Source organism: Tenrec ecaudatus, unplaced genomic scaffold, assembly GCF_050624435.1.
Source record: "Tenrec ecaudatus isolate mTenEca1 unplaced genomic scaffold, mTenEca1.hap1 Scaffold_180, whole genome shotgun sequence".
Classification (NCBI taxonomy): domain Eukaryota; kingdom Metazoa; phylum Chordata; class Mammalia; order Afrosoricida; family Tenrecidae; genus Tenrec; species Tenrec ecaudatus.
In genome coordinates this window covers 51009-66950 of record NW_027458078.1, presented here as the reverse complement: position 1 = coordinate 66950, position 15942 = coordinate 51009, and the positions used below count along the sequence as shown (strand labels likewise).

Here is a 15942-nt window from a genome sequence, read left to right as displayed (position 1 = left end):
TACATATGCAAACATATTTATATATGACAATGGGGAAATAATCGATCTATGTGCATATATTTATAGTATTAACGTAGCAGATGGACATTGGGCCTCTACTCAAGTACTCCCTCAATGCAAGAACACTTGTTCTATTAAACTGGCATTCCACAAGGCTCACCTTCCCAACACGATCGCTGAAGACAGCACAGGTGCGTAAGCAAATGTGGTGAAGAAAGCTGGTAGTGCCTGGCTATCAAAAGATATAGCACCTAGGGTCTTAATGGCTTAAAAATAAAGAGGCCATTTAGCTGAGAAGCAATAAATCCCACATGGAAGAAGCACACTACCCTGTGTGATCATGAGATGTTGATGGGTTCAGGTATCAGGCATCAAAGAACAAAAATATTATTATCACTGTGAATGAGGGGCAGTGCAGAGTGGGGATCCAAAGCCCATCTGTAGGCAAGTGGCGATCCCCTCACAGAAGGGTCGCAGGGAGGAGATGAGCAAGTCAAGGTGCTGTGTAGCAATGATGAAACATACAACTTTACTCTAGTTTCAATGCTTCCTCCTCCCCACTATCATCATCCCAATTCTACCTTACAAATCCAGCTAGACCAAAGGATGTATACTGGTACACACAGGAACTGGAAACAGAGGCAATCCAGGACAGATGACCCTCTCAGGACCAGTGGTGAGAGCGGCGAAACAGGGAGGGTGGAGGGACGGAGGGGTAGAAAGCAGGAACTGATCACAAGGATCTACATATAACCACCCCCTGGGGGACAGACAACAGAAATGTGGGTGAAGGAAGATGCTGGACAGTGTAAGACATGGCAAAATAATAATAATTTATAAATTTATCAAGGATTCATGAGGGAGAAGGGTTAGGAGGGAGGGGAAAAAGGAGGAGCTGATACCAAGGGCTCAAGCAGAAAGAAATATTTTGAGAATGATGATGGCAAGAAATGTACAAATGTGCTTGACACAATGGATGTACGTATGGATTGTGATAAATGTTGTACGAGCCCTCAGTAAAATGATTAAAAAAATAAAAAGCAATGGATGGTAATTAAAATAGGAAAAATCCCACAAAGAATGGTGTCTTGCTAGGCACCCGGTTGAGTAGTACTACCAATCCCATGGGTGTCAGGGTAGAACTGTGCTTCACAGGGTTTTCGATGGTGATTTTTCAGAAGTAGATCACCAGGTCTTTCTTTCAATATCCCTTTCAATGTGGGTGGACTCAAACTGCCAGCCTCGCAGTCGGCAGTGGGATGCGTCAACTGTGTGCACTTGCAGCTCATTTCCCTTTCCACTGGGCAGCACGGATCTTGGAAGCAGCATCCACAGTCATATTTATCTGGTGGCCTGCTTCTTGTGTGGTTCTTCTTATATTCCAAATAGGTATTCTGAAAATGTCCACTGCTGATAACAAGTTGATTCTGACTCACAACGACCATATAGGGCAGAGAACTACTTCTTTCGGTTTTTGAGGTGGAAAATCTTTACAGGAACAGACGGCTTCATCTCGCTCCCACAGACTGGCTGATGGGTTTGAACGACTGACCTAGATTTTAACAGCACCCAAACATAGCCACTAAGTACCACTAGGACTCCTTTAGACACATCCCTACCACTCAGCAGTGTGAGAAAGCTGATGCCTGATATACAACGAGTCGAAGTCTCTCTGTCTTGAGATTTACTAACACAAAACCTAGGAGCATAGTCCATTACAACTGGTAGAGATGTGTGGAGCCTGAGCTAGAGCAGCAGGGCCTTAGCACGTCTACTTGGTGGCTCTCTGGAAGGATGGAAGTCAGACTACTGTTTTTAAGTTATCACTTGCTTAAGTGGGTGGCTGTGGATGTTGAAGGTGATAAGGAATCTGGGGAAAGTCTTGTGAAGTAGCAAGTCCACTAAGGTCTATCACAGCATTAAGAACAAAGGACTCTGGGTTTCTTACAGAGGCCACAGAAAGCCATTATGGTGTCCAGCAAAATACACAGCAGAAAAAAGTATCAAACCAAAGATAGCGGGTTACCATCTTATATTTCCTTTTATCAAAGGCAGCCTCACCAGGAAAATCAAGATGGACAGTTGGGGAAAAAAAGAAAAAGCTGAAATGATGCTTAAAGAGAAAGAACATTTGATAAATCCATTGTAGTGTCCACAATAGCAGTAAAAACTGCCACTGAAAGCGATCTGACTAAAATCTTATATTTGCCAAGGGCAGCCTCATCGAGAAAACAAAGATTACCAGCTGAGAGAAAGAGAAAGAAAGTTAAAATGATAGCTAAATTGGAGGAAAATTCAGCGACAAAGGGAAGAAGCATGGTTGTTGTGCTTTGCAATATGCATTGTAAATTACAGTGAAACTTTACGCTAAAATTTGGAAAAGAATGGGCGCTACGCAGGGGGAAAGGTCATGCTATTTCTCCTTCTGTAGAATGAGTGTAAGACACTGAGTTCAGCCAACAAGCAAGGATATCCCTGTAGCAATGAGCCCATCTGGTAACCTAATCGACCTCAAGAATCATTCTCTTGTCAAATGAACCGGCAGTCATTGGAGAAATGGCAGATTCTGGGGTAAATGGCAGCAATGTACAAGGTAAATCTGGAGTATCTCAGGAACCACGTAATAAAACAACCAAAACAATGATGGTGCAGTGCAAAAACTTAGCAGATAGGTTGACCTGTCTGGCACAATTTGAACACCAGAAATCTAAGCACAGTAATGAATTATAAACCTTTGGTAATAAATCGGAAATTCTTTAATTCCATAACAACAGGTAAAAACCCACTGCCTTCAAGTTGATTCTGACTGTTCGTGTCCCTATGGGAAGAGTAAAACTGCTCCCCATGGTTTCTTGGTTTCTTTTTTTACCCTAGAGTTCTGAGAGCGTACATGTTTATGGGAGCAATAGCTTGATCTTTCCCCTACAGAGAAAGATGGATGTGAATTGCTGACTTGTGGTTAGCAGTATCACACCAATCTGCACCACCAGGGCTCCTTATACCAATATGTGACACACGCCAACCGATAGATGGCATCGCCCTACTTTAATTAAAAAGGAAACAACAGAAAAGCACTAAGTCAAGGCATTTCTTTGAAACAGGGAAGAAGAGTCCCAAATAACCAGAAGCCTTGGGAATTTCGCAATACCAGACCAGCCCTACATGTACTTAAGGAAGTTTTCTAAATGGAAAGGAAAGAACATTAATCAAACACTCAAATGTACACAAAGGGGGAGGAAGGAGTCAGACAGAGATCTCAGAAAATAAGTACATATTACGACTACTGGATGTAGGGTGTACATTACTGTCACTGGAGGTTCACCAACAGAAAAAGGAGAGGGAACAGTAAACCAGGAATACTTAATATTTCACATTCATTGTTGATTGCATGCTAAATGTTACTGTAATTGCATGTTGTATAGTATAATATTTGTAGTAACCACTAAGAGAATATGTAAAGAGGAATTAAAGCTCATAACAAAAGATGCTAAATACAAAAATTAACAGGAAAATTGATAAAAAGAGAAACCAGATAAAAGAAACTCAAAACCCAATTAGCTAAAAGAATGAAGAAAATGTAAATAGCCAAAATATTTACACAAAAGGCAGAGTGATAGACTGGATAAAAAACATGATTCATCTTTTGTTACCTACACAAAACACACATTCACATTAGGACACAAACTGACTGAAAATAAAGGATGGAAAAAATGTTCCGTGCAACCAGCACCCAAAAAAAGGAGTGTGGTCATACTGATAAAGGCTATTACATAATAAAAGGGCTAATACTTCAAGAAGATACAACAATTATTAGCATATATTCACCTAACCTGTCCAAAAACATGACACAAACACTAATATCAAAGAAAAAAAATTACAGTGCCGCTATTAATATTTGTAGATTTGAAACCTTCAATTTCAGTTCTCGACAGAACATTTAAAAAGTGAATCAATAAGGACATTAAGAACATAAAGAAAATCATAAGCCAATTTAACTTAGAACACTCCATCCATCATCAGCAGACATTTTCACAGGATAATTTTTCCAGAACCAACTACAGATTAGGCCACAAATCTCAAGTTTTAAAACATTAAAATCATACAAAGCATACTTTCTGACCATAATGGTATGAAGTAAGAAATCAATCACAGGAAGAATAAAAATGAATAATTATTATTATACCAAAATTAAATATTGTACGACTAGAAAACAATTTCTCTATGTAAGAAATTAAAAGTGAAATAAAAATATACTTGGTATCAAATATAAAGGAAAGCACAGCATACCAAATCCTTTGGGACACAGCACAAACCATTCTCAGAGGGAAATTCATAGCAATACATGCCCATATTTAAAAAGATGGATGAAAATCAATTGTTTAAATGAAAACTTGAACAAAAAGGAAAGGAAGAGCAAGAGGCCAAAGATACTAGCTGAAATGAATAATAAATACCAGTGAGAAAGAAATGAAATAGAATACAGTTAAACAACAGAAAAAAATCAATCAAACCAGAAGTTGGTTCTTTGAAAAGGATCACTGAAACAAACTACTGGATATACTGGGGGGGGGGGGGGAGGGCAAATAATCCAAAGAAATGAATCTGGAGACAACACAACATATTCATTGAATAAAGAATCATAACACTATGAAAAAGAACTGCAACAGATTTGAAAGTGCAGATGAATGGGACAAATTCCTGAAAATATACGACATACCTAAACTAATATGAATAGAAATAGGTTTAAGCAGAGTAATTATGAAATAAGCAATTCAGAATGTGATTAACCCCCTGCTCCACCCCTTCAAAAAAGACCAAAAATATATATAAAAAGAAAAGTCAATGGCAAGATGGCTTCACTGGGATATTTCATAAAAAATTCAGAAGTGCTGACACCAGTTCTATAGAAACTTTTAAAAACATTAAAGAAAGGGGACTAGAACATGTCCAACTGAACACATACACACAAGTAGATCCTTATGTAACAACCAGGATAGACTAGGCCCTAAGAAAAGACAGGTGGCCTGTGATCTCAGACAATGGCTTGAAAGTGAAGTAAAAGGAGGCTTCCATATATCAGAGACTGTGGGAGCAAGCAGAGAAGGGAAGGAAAGAGCAGGTCCACTGAAGAGGCGCCCAGTGGTCTCCTGCTACCCATCTGTAGCTCCATTCTGCACTGCTGGCTACAGCAACCCAGCTCCACTCCTCAAAGACTATCATTGTGAGCAGGGTCCAAAGCTTCACGTGTAATAAGCACGCAGGTCCCATGTGGCTTCCAGCTCTCCAAGCAAGCTGGCCTGCACAGTTCCCGGAGCATAGGTCCCAAAGGACCAGCCTAGGCTATCCCAAGGACAAACTTGGCACCATGATGGTTTTCCTGAAGATTGCCTGTGCTTTGACGGACTATGTTAAGAAGCTCTTGGCCTTAGGGAAGAATACACTCAAGTACAGTGTTCCTCCCCCTCCCAACTTTTCTTAGTACAGCCTTTTACTGCCCAAAGCCTTTTTTCCCTCCCCCGTCCCTCTTCTATTATTCATTTCTGGCACTACTCAACAAAGTCATCGACTCCCACAAAATCTAGCAGCCCTCCCAACCGTAATACCCGGCCACGATGCTGCAGTGGCAGCAGTCACTCCTGATTCATCAGAAGAAGGATTAACAAATGAACAACACTCAGATCTCAAGGAATTTTCTTAAAAAGAACAGGCTCTGAAACTATCATAAATTGAATTCAGAAAAATGTTGTCATGTACTTTCAACAAAGAGTTTGCGAGAACAATGGTCAGAATAGAAAAGCTAGATATCTTCAACAAAAACCTCTAAAAAGAAATGCAGAAAATATTAAGATAAGAGAATTAGGCAACAATTTAGAAGAACAGAGTAAGAGAATTGAAGAAATGGAAAGCTGAATTGGTGAGTTTGAAGGCATATCTCTTAACTCCAATTTATGAGTGATACAATCAGCTAAAAGAACAAAAGAATCTGAAGAAAACATAAGAATGAAGTAGGATTCTATCCATATAAGAAATTCCGGAATAATACTTCCTTAACAGAACAGAGGAGGAGAAAATAATTCTCCAGGAAGCAGAGAGAACCCAAAACACCACAGATCCCAAAAGAAAACACTGGAACATATTGTCGTTGAAATTTCCAAGACAGAAACAATTAGCAGGCTGAGAACAGCTTGGAAAAATTGTTTTAATTCATTTACAAAAACACTTTTATTGGCATATGACTCACATGTCATACAATAGCTCAATTATATTAAGATAAATTGTAATAATCATTATCACCACAATCAATTTTAGAACATTTTTTCTTTATTGTATTCATGTTATTTCACCCAACCTCCCCTGCCATAGCCCCCAAAACCATTGTCTATATAGATTTAGTTATCCTGGATTTCATATACAGAAAAATGTATTTTTAAAAGCCTAACAACAATAACAAAAAAAAAACAGATTAAAAAAAGCTCTAGAAAAGAAAGCAGAGGTTAAAAGAACTGGAATATATTTAAAATGAGTCAAAAGGGAGATGTATAAATTTTAACTTAAATACATCTGCAATAACCAATTTTACAATGCTATCTGTCTGATAACAGGGCTGTTCACATCCCATGGCTCTGGTCAGAGAGGATTCCCCAGAGCTTGCAAATGTTATCCACAACCTTAAAACCAGGTGTTCATAATTGAAGCTGATATCATTCCCTCCTTCAGATTTGAATTTCATGAGTTAAAATCCTAGGATCTTACAGGCTGGTGTGCTTCTTCCACATGGACTTAGTTGATCCCTCACTTAGATGGCTGTTTAAGACCAGCTTTTAAGACCCCAGATGCTATTTTTTTCTGATAGGTGGGCACCATCTAGTTTCTTCATTACACTTTCCTATAGCATTCATGTCTTGAGTGATTTCTTCATGAGGACGAGCATCAAATAAGGCCATTTCATAAGAACTAATTGTACTTAGATTGAGGCTAGAATTAAGTGCAAGCTCAAAATCCATTCACATATTTATGGTTCATCTGGCTCTGGTTCACCTCAGAGATATAATTGTTATTTTCTGTTAGAGAACATTATCAATCATCCCCTTGGGCATAAGGCAATTTTATTGATAGTGTAGTTAATTTAGCCAATGGTATAGAATTTAAAACAAAAATATGTCTTGTAAATTTAAATTTTATGTTTTCTTCCCATTGTCTCTCTTTTGTTGCCTTTAATAGATATTTTTATTAATTTATTTCTATTACCATCCTTTTTGTCTTTTTTCTCATATTTTTCTGTGTTACCAATGTTCTTAGGAACCAAGACACCGCTCCTCTATCTGTCTCTAGGTGGGTCCGCCCACATGCAGATACACCCACATGTGAGTACCGTGAGTGAACATTGTTACCCATGCTGCACCATGCTTTAAGACAAAATTTCATTTATTTGTCAACAGAAATAAATATTTCAAACAAAACAAAACTGTAAACCAATATCCCTTATGAATATAGGGGCAAAATCTCAAAATCCTGGCCAACAGAATCCAACAATCTATCAAAAAGCTAAGCAAAAGAACCACAGCAGGTGAGATTGGTTCCAGGGATGCAAAGATGGTTTGAAATGAGAAAAATAATGAATGTGATCTACCATATAAAAAAGAAAAACAACCACATGAGCATTTCAATTGATTTAGAAAAGGTATTTGATAATATCTAACAGCCATTCTAGATACAAATACTAAAAAATAGGATTCGAAGGGAAATTCTCAATGAAATCAGGGACATATATGAAAAACCAACTGCCAGCATCTTACTCAATAGGGAGAAACTGAAAGCACTCATTCCTCTTTCAGATGGAATTACACAACAATGCTCCTTATTAACACTCTTATTCAACATTGTACTGGAAGTTAGCCAGAGCTATCAGGACACAAAAAGAAGTTTCAAAAATCCAAATGGGCAAAGAAGTAAAACTGTCACTATTTGCAGACGATCTGATTCTATACATAGAAGGCACCAAAGGCTCAACAAAAATATTGCTAGAAAATATAAAAAGATTTGGCAACATGGCAGGAAACAAAATTGACATATAATAATCAACAGGATTCTTGCATACTAACAAAGATAACTCCGGAAAAGAAAACAAGGAATCAATACCATTTACAATAACCACATAAAGATGAGTCTCTTTAACAAATGGTGCAGGAAAAATTGGATTTCGACTTGCAGAATAATTAAATAAGACTAATGCCCCACACCCTCACAAAAACATATAATATGGATCAAATATCTAAAAATAAATACCAGAAAATCAATGAGAAAACATGGACAAACTTAAGAGTCCTATTGCAGGGGATACACAAAATGTCAAATATTAATGAAGGATACACACGTAACAGAAGACAAAATTGAAGTCTGGGACTTAAGAAAAGTAAAACAAAAACTTCATCAAAAAAGTAAAAATGTTATATACAGATTTGGAAAAAGATTTTGGCAATGATATACGTAATTGAAACACTTCAATAAGAAAAAGATGAATAGGTCTGTGTGGCAAGATGGTGATGGAGTAGCATTCCAGAGGGACTCTGCAGAAATCAGTGGAGGAGAGTCATTGAGAGGGAAATATCACTCTTCTGGGTCACAGGCAGAGCATCTTAAAGATGAGCAGACACTAGGTCTTGAAGAGCTGTGGGGTTTGGGCTACTACTGTAGAGGTTGGCTATGGCTTAGCCTTTCCCCTGCCACAGTCTCGGCTGGATCTGAGCTCTCTTGGCCAGCACAAAGGCTTAACTTCAACACAACCACAGCTTACTGCTGCCTTTCAGCAGGGTTTAAACCCCTCCAGCCTCACAGTCAGGTGACTGGGGCTGTTATTTCTCTCTCCCTTCTTCCACAGTCTAATTGGCCTCGGTACCCACCACCTGGTCTTTTTTCTTTCTTGTCTTTCCTTTCACATGTCACTGCTGGGCTCCAGGTCACTGCTCTTTGCCTAGAGCAACTGCATCCATCCTCCACTCAGCTGGGGCAGCTCCTGCCCACTTGCCCTCTGTAGCCTTACAAGCAGCTGGGGAAATCTTGCCTGTCTTCTGCCACACCTCAAATGGGGGAATCTCCCCTTAAAACATCTAGGAGAACTCCCATCAACCCTCCAAAGCCCTGTAAGCAGATGATGGAAATCCCAACCACCCTCCACGGTGCACCATGTGGCTGGGAGGGTCCCAGGGCCCCTCCCCGTCCTCTGTGGTCCCACATGGCTGAGGGAACTTCCTCCTACTTGCTGCCGTGCTTTACACAACTTAAGACAGCTCTGTGTGAGCCCTCTCCAGTGTGCCACACTGTTGTGGGAGCATCTGTGTGACCTATATGGGAGATCTTGCTACTTGAACAATTCCGTCTGTTATCTGCAGTGCTCTACACTAAAGTGGGCACACCCATCAACACTATGTGGCAATCCCGCTGCAGGAAGCACCCCCGCACTTCCCCTGAGGTGTTCCAAGCCGCTGTGGGCCACACCACCATGGCTTCCTGTAAGATCATCCAGTGCAGTGTCATCCTCCCCAGTCCACAATCACCCAACCAGAGTCCCATGAGAGGACCATCCAACGTAACGTCTAAATAACAGGATACGGGTTGGCTAGGTAAGGAGTAAAACCACAGGAGGAAAAAGTGGTAGCCTGACCTAGTACATTTAGCTGCAGGCAGTTCAATGACGCACTCCAATGAGTTTTCCAAAGTAGGAGACCAGTGCTTGTTGACTTTCTGAAAAATGGCACCAGGCTCTTCTAAAACAACACAACACAAACAGCAACCAGCCACAAAAACCTCAATGAAAAAACAGGAGAAACAAAAGGCAATGCCAGAAGTCCTGAACATAATGACATGTATAGTAGAAGCAGACATTGATCTGCAAACAGAAAGCAATCTTCAGGATTTCTGCTTGGAGTTATACAGAATATGAGGGAAGCAATATAAAAAAAGGATGAAATGATAGAGGAGATAAAGGCCACGCACCAAAGGGAAATAAAAGACCTCAGGGACAAGATAACCAAATCCAGTAGTGAATTCACAGACTTCTCCAAAAGACTTGATGAGGCAGAGAATTGCACCAGTGGCCTAGAGGATAAACAGGCAGACTTCAGCAAATGGGAAAGGCAGTTAGCCAAGATAATCAAAGAAACTGAAGAAAAGCTGAGAGCCATGTTTGATGCTATGAAGAACAACATCTGAATAATTGAACTACCTGAACAAGGCACAACAAAAGAGTCAATGGCATAATAAATAGTGTAGAAATTCTTAGGGGAAAACTTCTCCAGATTAATAAATGAAAACTAGGCAACTATTCAGGAGGCCAAAATAACACCAGCTGGACTGAATGCCCAAGAAGAAATCACCAAGGCATATAACAGCTATTCTATCCAACTTAGAGGAAAAGGACAGACTCATAAGAGCAGCTAGGGAAAATAGAAACAGTTACCTATAAAGGAACTCAAACAAGAGTCTGTTGAGACCAATCAGCGGACACTGTGAAGAGGAGAAATTGAAGAAAATAACACAAACCCAAGAATACTCTATCCTGCCAAATTATCAAGATAGATGGAGAAGTCAGAGTCTTCCCAGACAGGAAAAACTCAAAGACTACGATAAAAGAAACTAGCCCTACAAAAGATCCTTATCTAACCGGTATGGGCAGAAAAACATCACTCACCAAACAAAAACAAGAGACTGCCACATAAAACAACTCCACCCAGATGTAAACAAAGAGTAAACAGCCCCCAAGATAACAGTGGCAAAGAAAGGCAGAATGAACCACACACAAATGCACAACACACTGATAAGAAAGGGAGGTAGGAAAACATTCAACACAAAAGGTACAAGATGACATCACAGAGTCCACAGCTGGATATAATAACCCTGAATAACAATGGACAGAACTCAGCCAATAAAAGGCAGAGGTTAGCAGCCTGACTTAGAAAACACAACCCCTTGGGCTGCTACCTATAGGATACACATCTTATGATTACAGACAAAAATAGGCTGAGAATCAAAGGCTGGAGAAAAATATACCAAGAAAACGGCCATTCAAAAAAAAGCAAAGGTTGCAATCCTAACCTCAGATTGTAAAAATAGTTCCCAAGGTACAAGCCATAACAAGACATAAGGGGTAGGGGCACTATATAATGTTCAAGGGAACAGTAGATGAAGAACCAGTGAACATAATAAATATATTCATGTTCAACGCGACGTCCACAAAATTTATCAAACACTCCAAAAGATGATAAAAGAAATCACAGGCTAACAATTATAGTAGGTGACCTTAATACACCATTCTCTGAGAAAGATCACAAGGAAAGAAGCTTAACAAGGAGGCAACAGATCTAAACATTATGATTAAATGACTTGACCTGATAGATATTTTCAGAACGCTCCACCAAAATGCAAAAACACCCTCATATTCTTTTTAAGCCCCCCATGGCACATACTCAAAGATAGACCACATGCTGGGACATAAGTTGAATCTGTGTAAATTCAAACATAAAGAGACCATACCGACTTCTCTCTCCGACCACTATAACATAAGGCTGAAAATCGACAGAAGGATGATGAAGAAAACAAGGGAAAAAATTGTAAGAAAAATAACTCTCTTTTGCAAAAGGAGTGGTTACTGGCTCAGAAAGATATGAAATTAGAAAATTTCTAGAAACCAATGAGAATACAGTTACCAAAACCTTTGAGACAGCAAAGGCCGCTATCAGAGAAAGTCTGATAGTAATATGTAAGCACATGAAAAAGAAAGAGACGTATGATTGATGTGCTGACACAAAACTTACACCAATTAGAGCAGTCAGCAGAATAATCCTACAAATTGCAAAAGAAAAATAAAAAGGGCTGAGATTCATGAAAGGGAAAACAAGAAAATTATGGAAAAAATAAATGCAGCTAAAAGCTGGTTCTTTGAAAGGATTAACAGAATCAAAAGACCATGGAAAACCTAACCAAAGAAAGGAAGGAACAAATTTCAATAGCAAGGATGAGGAATGAAACAAGGGACATTACAATGAACCCTAATAAAATCAAAAGGGTAATTGCACAGTACTATGAAGGACTGTACTCCAATGAGTTCAACAGCTTCTCACTCCCCGCTATCACGACCTCAGTGCCGCTTCCCAATCTAGACTAGACGGGAGCATGCGCATAGGCATAGGCAAGAGATAAAACTCACGACACATGGAACCAGGAACAGGAATGGGAATAGAGACAACAAAAGGGTAGGGGGAAGGGGGGCGAAGTGGGGAGAGAGGAGACACCAATAGCAATGAATAGCATATAATCCCGTACCCCCAGTCAGGGGGGAGAACAACAGAAACTAGAAGGGAAGGGAGATGGCGGTCGGAGTAAGATTTGAAAATAATTAACAATCTACAATGTATCAAGGGGCCACGAGGGTTGGGGTTGGGGGAGGAGAAGGGAGAGAAAAAAAGAGGAGCTGAACCCAAGGGCTCCATGGAAAGTAAATGTCTATAAAAGAAAGACAGAATATATGTACGGATATGTCAGATACAATTGATGTATAGATTGTAACAAGAGTTGTAAGAGCCCCCAATAAAATGATTAAAAAACACCCACACAACAACTTTGTTTTTAAAGAAAGATATACAGTAGAAGAATAGCAGCCGTCAAGTCTGGAGCACTGGGCCTGGTTTCTTGGGACATTCTTGTGGCTATAACATGAGGCCACTTTTAGATATCAAGTTGACCTTCCACACGCAGCAAGTAGACGTCATCAAATTTGAGGCTTTTCAGCAGAATCAAGGCTAAACGTAGAAGCCCGGTCTCTTCAAGAAGATACTCTCAGTGGTCTCCTCTTTCAACCTCCAAAAGGAGGGCCTGAACATGGCCTGCTCAAACCTCAGCCACTCTCATAGCCATCAGCTAGGTTGAGCTACACAGACACTGGTCACCTACAGTTCTGTCCATTCTAATGGTTGAACACCACCCTCTTAGCAGGTACAATGAGACAAGAAGTAGAGTTCTTTGGACTTTTTTGCACAAGAGGTCTAGAGACCTGCTGATGCAGCCAGAGGGTCATGCTTTTAGAGAAAACCCTAAGTTCCCCATAAGCTTTGACCCTGCCCCAGTGTAGAAATGGTTGGGGAAGAGGATGGGAATGAGCAAAGGTGAAGGTTTGGGTACCAACAACCAAAATGCTGGCATGTAAGACCCAATACAAGATTAATATGTGACTGCTCACAGCAGTCAAAAGAGTGAGTGCAGTAGAGCTGAGGATGGTGAGGGAACCCCCCGGCCCAGCCCCCCAAACTTCCCTGGCACATACCCTGCACTTGAATTCATACTCCTTCAGGATCGCCATGAACTGTTCTTGAGAGAAGAGTGCAGTGCCATCTGGTTCCAGCTGATGTCAGACCCAGAAAGAAAGCAACAATACAGAGAATGGTAAGGCAGGTCCTCTTGGGCCAGGTTCCTGGGGCCACCTCCTCACTTTCCTTCTGGGAATCTAACTTCTACTTTCCAGTAGCTCTAGAAAAAAGCATCCAGTCTACCTACTTTCAAACTTGTTTAAAAGGTCTTGCCACCAACAGCGTTTTCTTAGGACCCGGAGCCTGTGGTGGCTGGGATGCACTTCTGCCTTGTCTCTGGTGCAACTTCTCCCTTCCCAGCAACGTCCTTAGGGTAGATGACACCACGCTCTAAGTGCTCCTTTGGCCTCTCTGGCTAATCCCAAGTACTATTAGTGGGTCCTGGCTTTATCAGTACAGAGGCCATACTACGCGGGGTAGCACTAGGTCACAGTGACTTGTCATGAAAAGGGGAAAGAAAAAGATATTATATAGATTTCTCTCCATTACAGGATTTTTGTAAGGAAAAAAACCAAAGTTCTATCACCCAAGTATCATTTTCAAGACATGGCCCACACTACTGACCATGATTCTAGTTGAAAGACTCAGAATAAGCAGAAGCACTTGCCTTGTCCTTCAGCACAAACTCAAGGTCATTCTGCAGTTTCAGCACCAGCTTCTCTGAATCTGACTACTTTTCCACAACTTCAAAGATCTCCTTCTGCAATCGACTGTTTTCCTAAAAGATTCAGGCCAGTGGTTTAATAGCTATATAACGCAAGCAATGACGCAATGGTAACTTTCTCACCTTTCCATAAGGGAGAGGTGTTACAGGGAGGCAAGCTGCTTTTCCTTGAAAGAGTTCCTGTAGTGGTGGAGGGTGTGAGGGCAGCTGTGTTGAAGTGAAATTACTTGGAATGGCTTTTCTATTCATGTCTTTGTAACTCCCACCAAATTTTGGGGCCATATCAAGCAAATAGGGTATGTGAAATGCTAACTGAGGGAATTTGTTGGTTTTCCCATTGCACTGTGTATATAAGAGTGAATGATAACAGTTGCAGACAGAAACATTCCATGTTAATCAAGATGGAAACACCAGGAGTGAGCACATGTAAGATCCTTGCCTGAAGTAGTGGAGGCACCAGAAGTATCAGAGGCCAAGGCACTGAGAACAGAAGACAAAGCAAAGGAGCAGTGCTAAGCTCATGAGGTAGAGGGCAGAGGTGCAACACTAAGAAAGAGATGCCTACCATCGTGGGTGAGAAGAGGCAATGCAGACCAAAAAACCTGTTTCCTTAATGTTCTGTAACTGGTTAGCTTCCTTAAGCAATTCTATAACCATGAACATTGCCTGTAAGTTTTTTTGAAGACGTTGCAATACATTATTGAACCCAACAGAGAGGTAGCGTGCCAACTGAGGGATGTTGGTATCAGATAAGGGTAAAAAAAGGATAGAGGGTCAAGGCATTCTGCCTTGTGGCAATTAGCTTGGGCTGGTGTGGCATTGGAATCTCCCCCTTCGTGTAGCTAGGAGGTCAGACGTACGGCATTTCATCAGTTGGTGTCAAGAGTGGAATTAACTGCAATGGCTCCAGGTTCATGAATGCATGGGGTTTTACAAAAGAAAGGTCAGGGTAAGGGAAGTGAAAATTTTGATTCTTAGATTATTCCTTTGGTTATTCTTACTATGGACTGCTGAAAGGACAAAATGATCTGTCTTGGAAGAAATACAGCTATAGTGCACCTTAAGAGTCTAAGATGGGCACACTTTGGACATGTCAGGAAAGACCAGCCCCTGGGGAAGACATTATGTCTGATAAAGTAAAGGGACAGTGAAAAAGAGGAAGGCTCTCGATGCGATCGATTGGTACCATGGCTGCAACAGGAGGCTCAACGGGAAAAACTGTGAGGATATTGCAGAACCTGGCATAGATGCATAAGGTCGAAACCTACATGATGGTACCTACCTAAAACAATGGCAGTGCTTGAAAGAAATGTAAGAGGTGTCAAGGGCATGAAAGTGCTCTGGAGTGGCCTGAAGGAAATACCAGGCTGGTTAAACAAAACAGTTAATAAGAAGGCCAGGGTTTCCTGGATGTACCCTAACAGAGGCCCAAGTCCGTAGACATACGAATGGGATAATCTGGGTGGAGAAAAGAACATTGAACTGAGTGTTTTTAAAAGGATGATGTATTTGGGTTTATGTGTTTAGCTGACTGTTGGATAGAGGTTTCTCCTGACTAGTGTTATAAATAGGTATCATGTGCGATAGAAACAAATACTCAGTTTTATGATTACAGAGAGCTTGTATGTTCACATTCAGCCTATTCTTATTGGATTTGTTAAAAGGGGAGTTAGGAATTTTCCCTGAAGAAATGGGTTTTTGTTTTAAGTCCAAGTAGAGTATTGGAGGCCTGTTGGTGTAGTAGTTACGCACTGGGCTTCTAACTGCAAGTTCAGCAGTTCAAACCACAAGACACTTCATGGGAGAAAGATGTGGCTTTCTATTCCTGTAAAGAGTTACAATCTTAGAAACCCACAAGGGCAGCTCTACCCCCTGCCCTATAGGCTGAATGGGAGTCAGAATTGACTTAACTGCAGTGAG

General features: G+C 40.6%; 1 pseudogene; it reads right to left on the bottom strand.

Annotated features, from left to right (window-relative positions):
* LOC142436144 (ninein-like protein) overlaps positions 1-15942 on the bottom strand; it is an 88938-nt pseudogene that overhangs the window by 36430 nt on the left and 36566 nt on the right.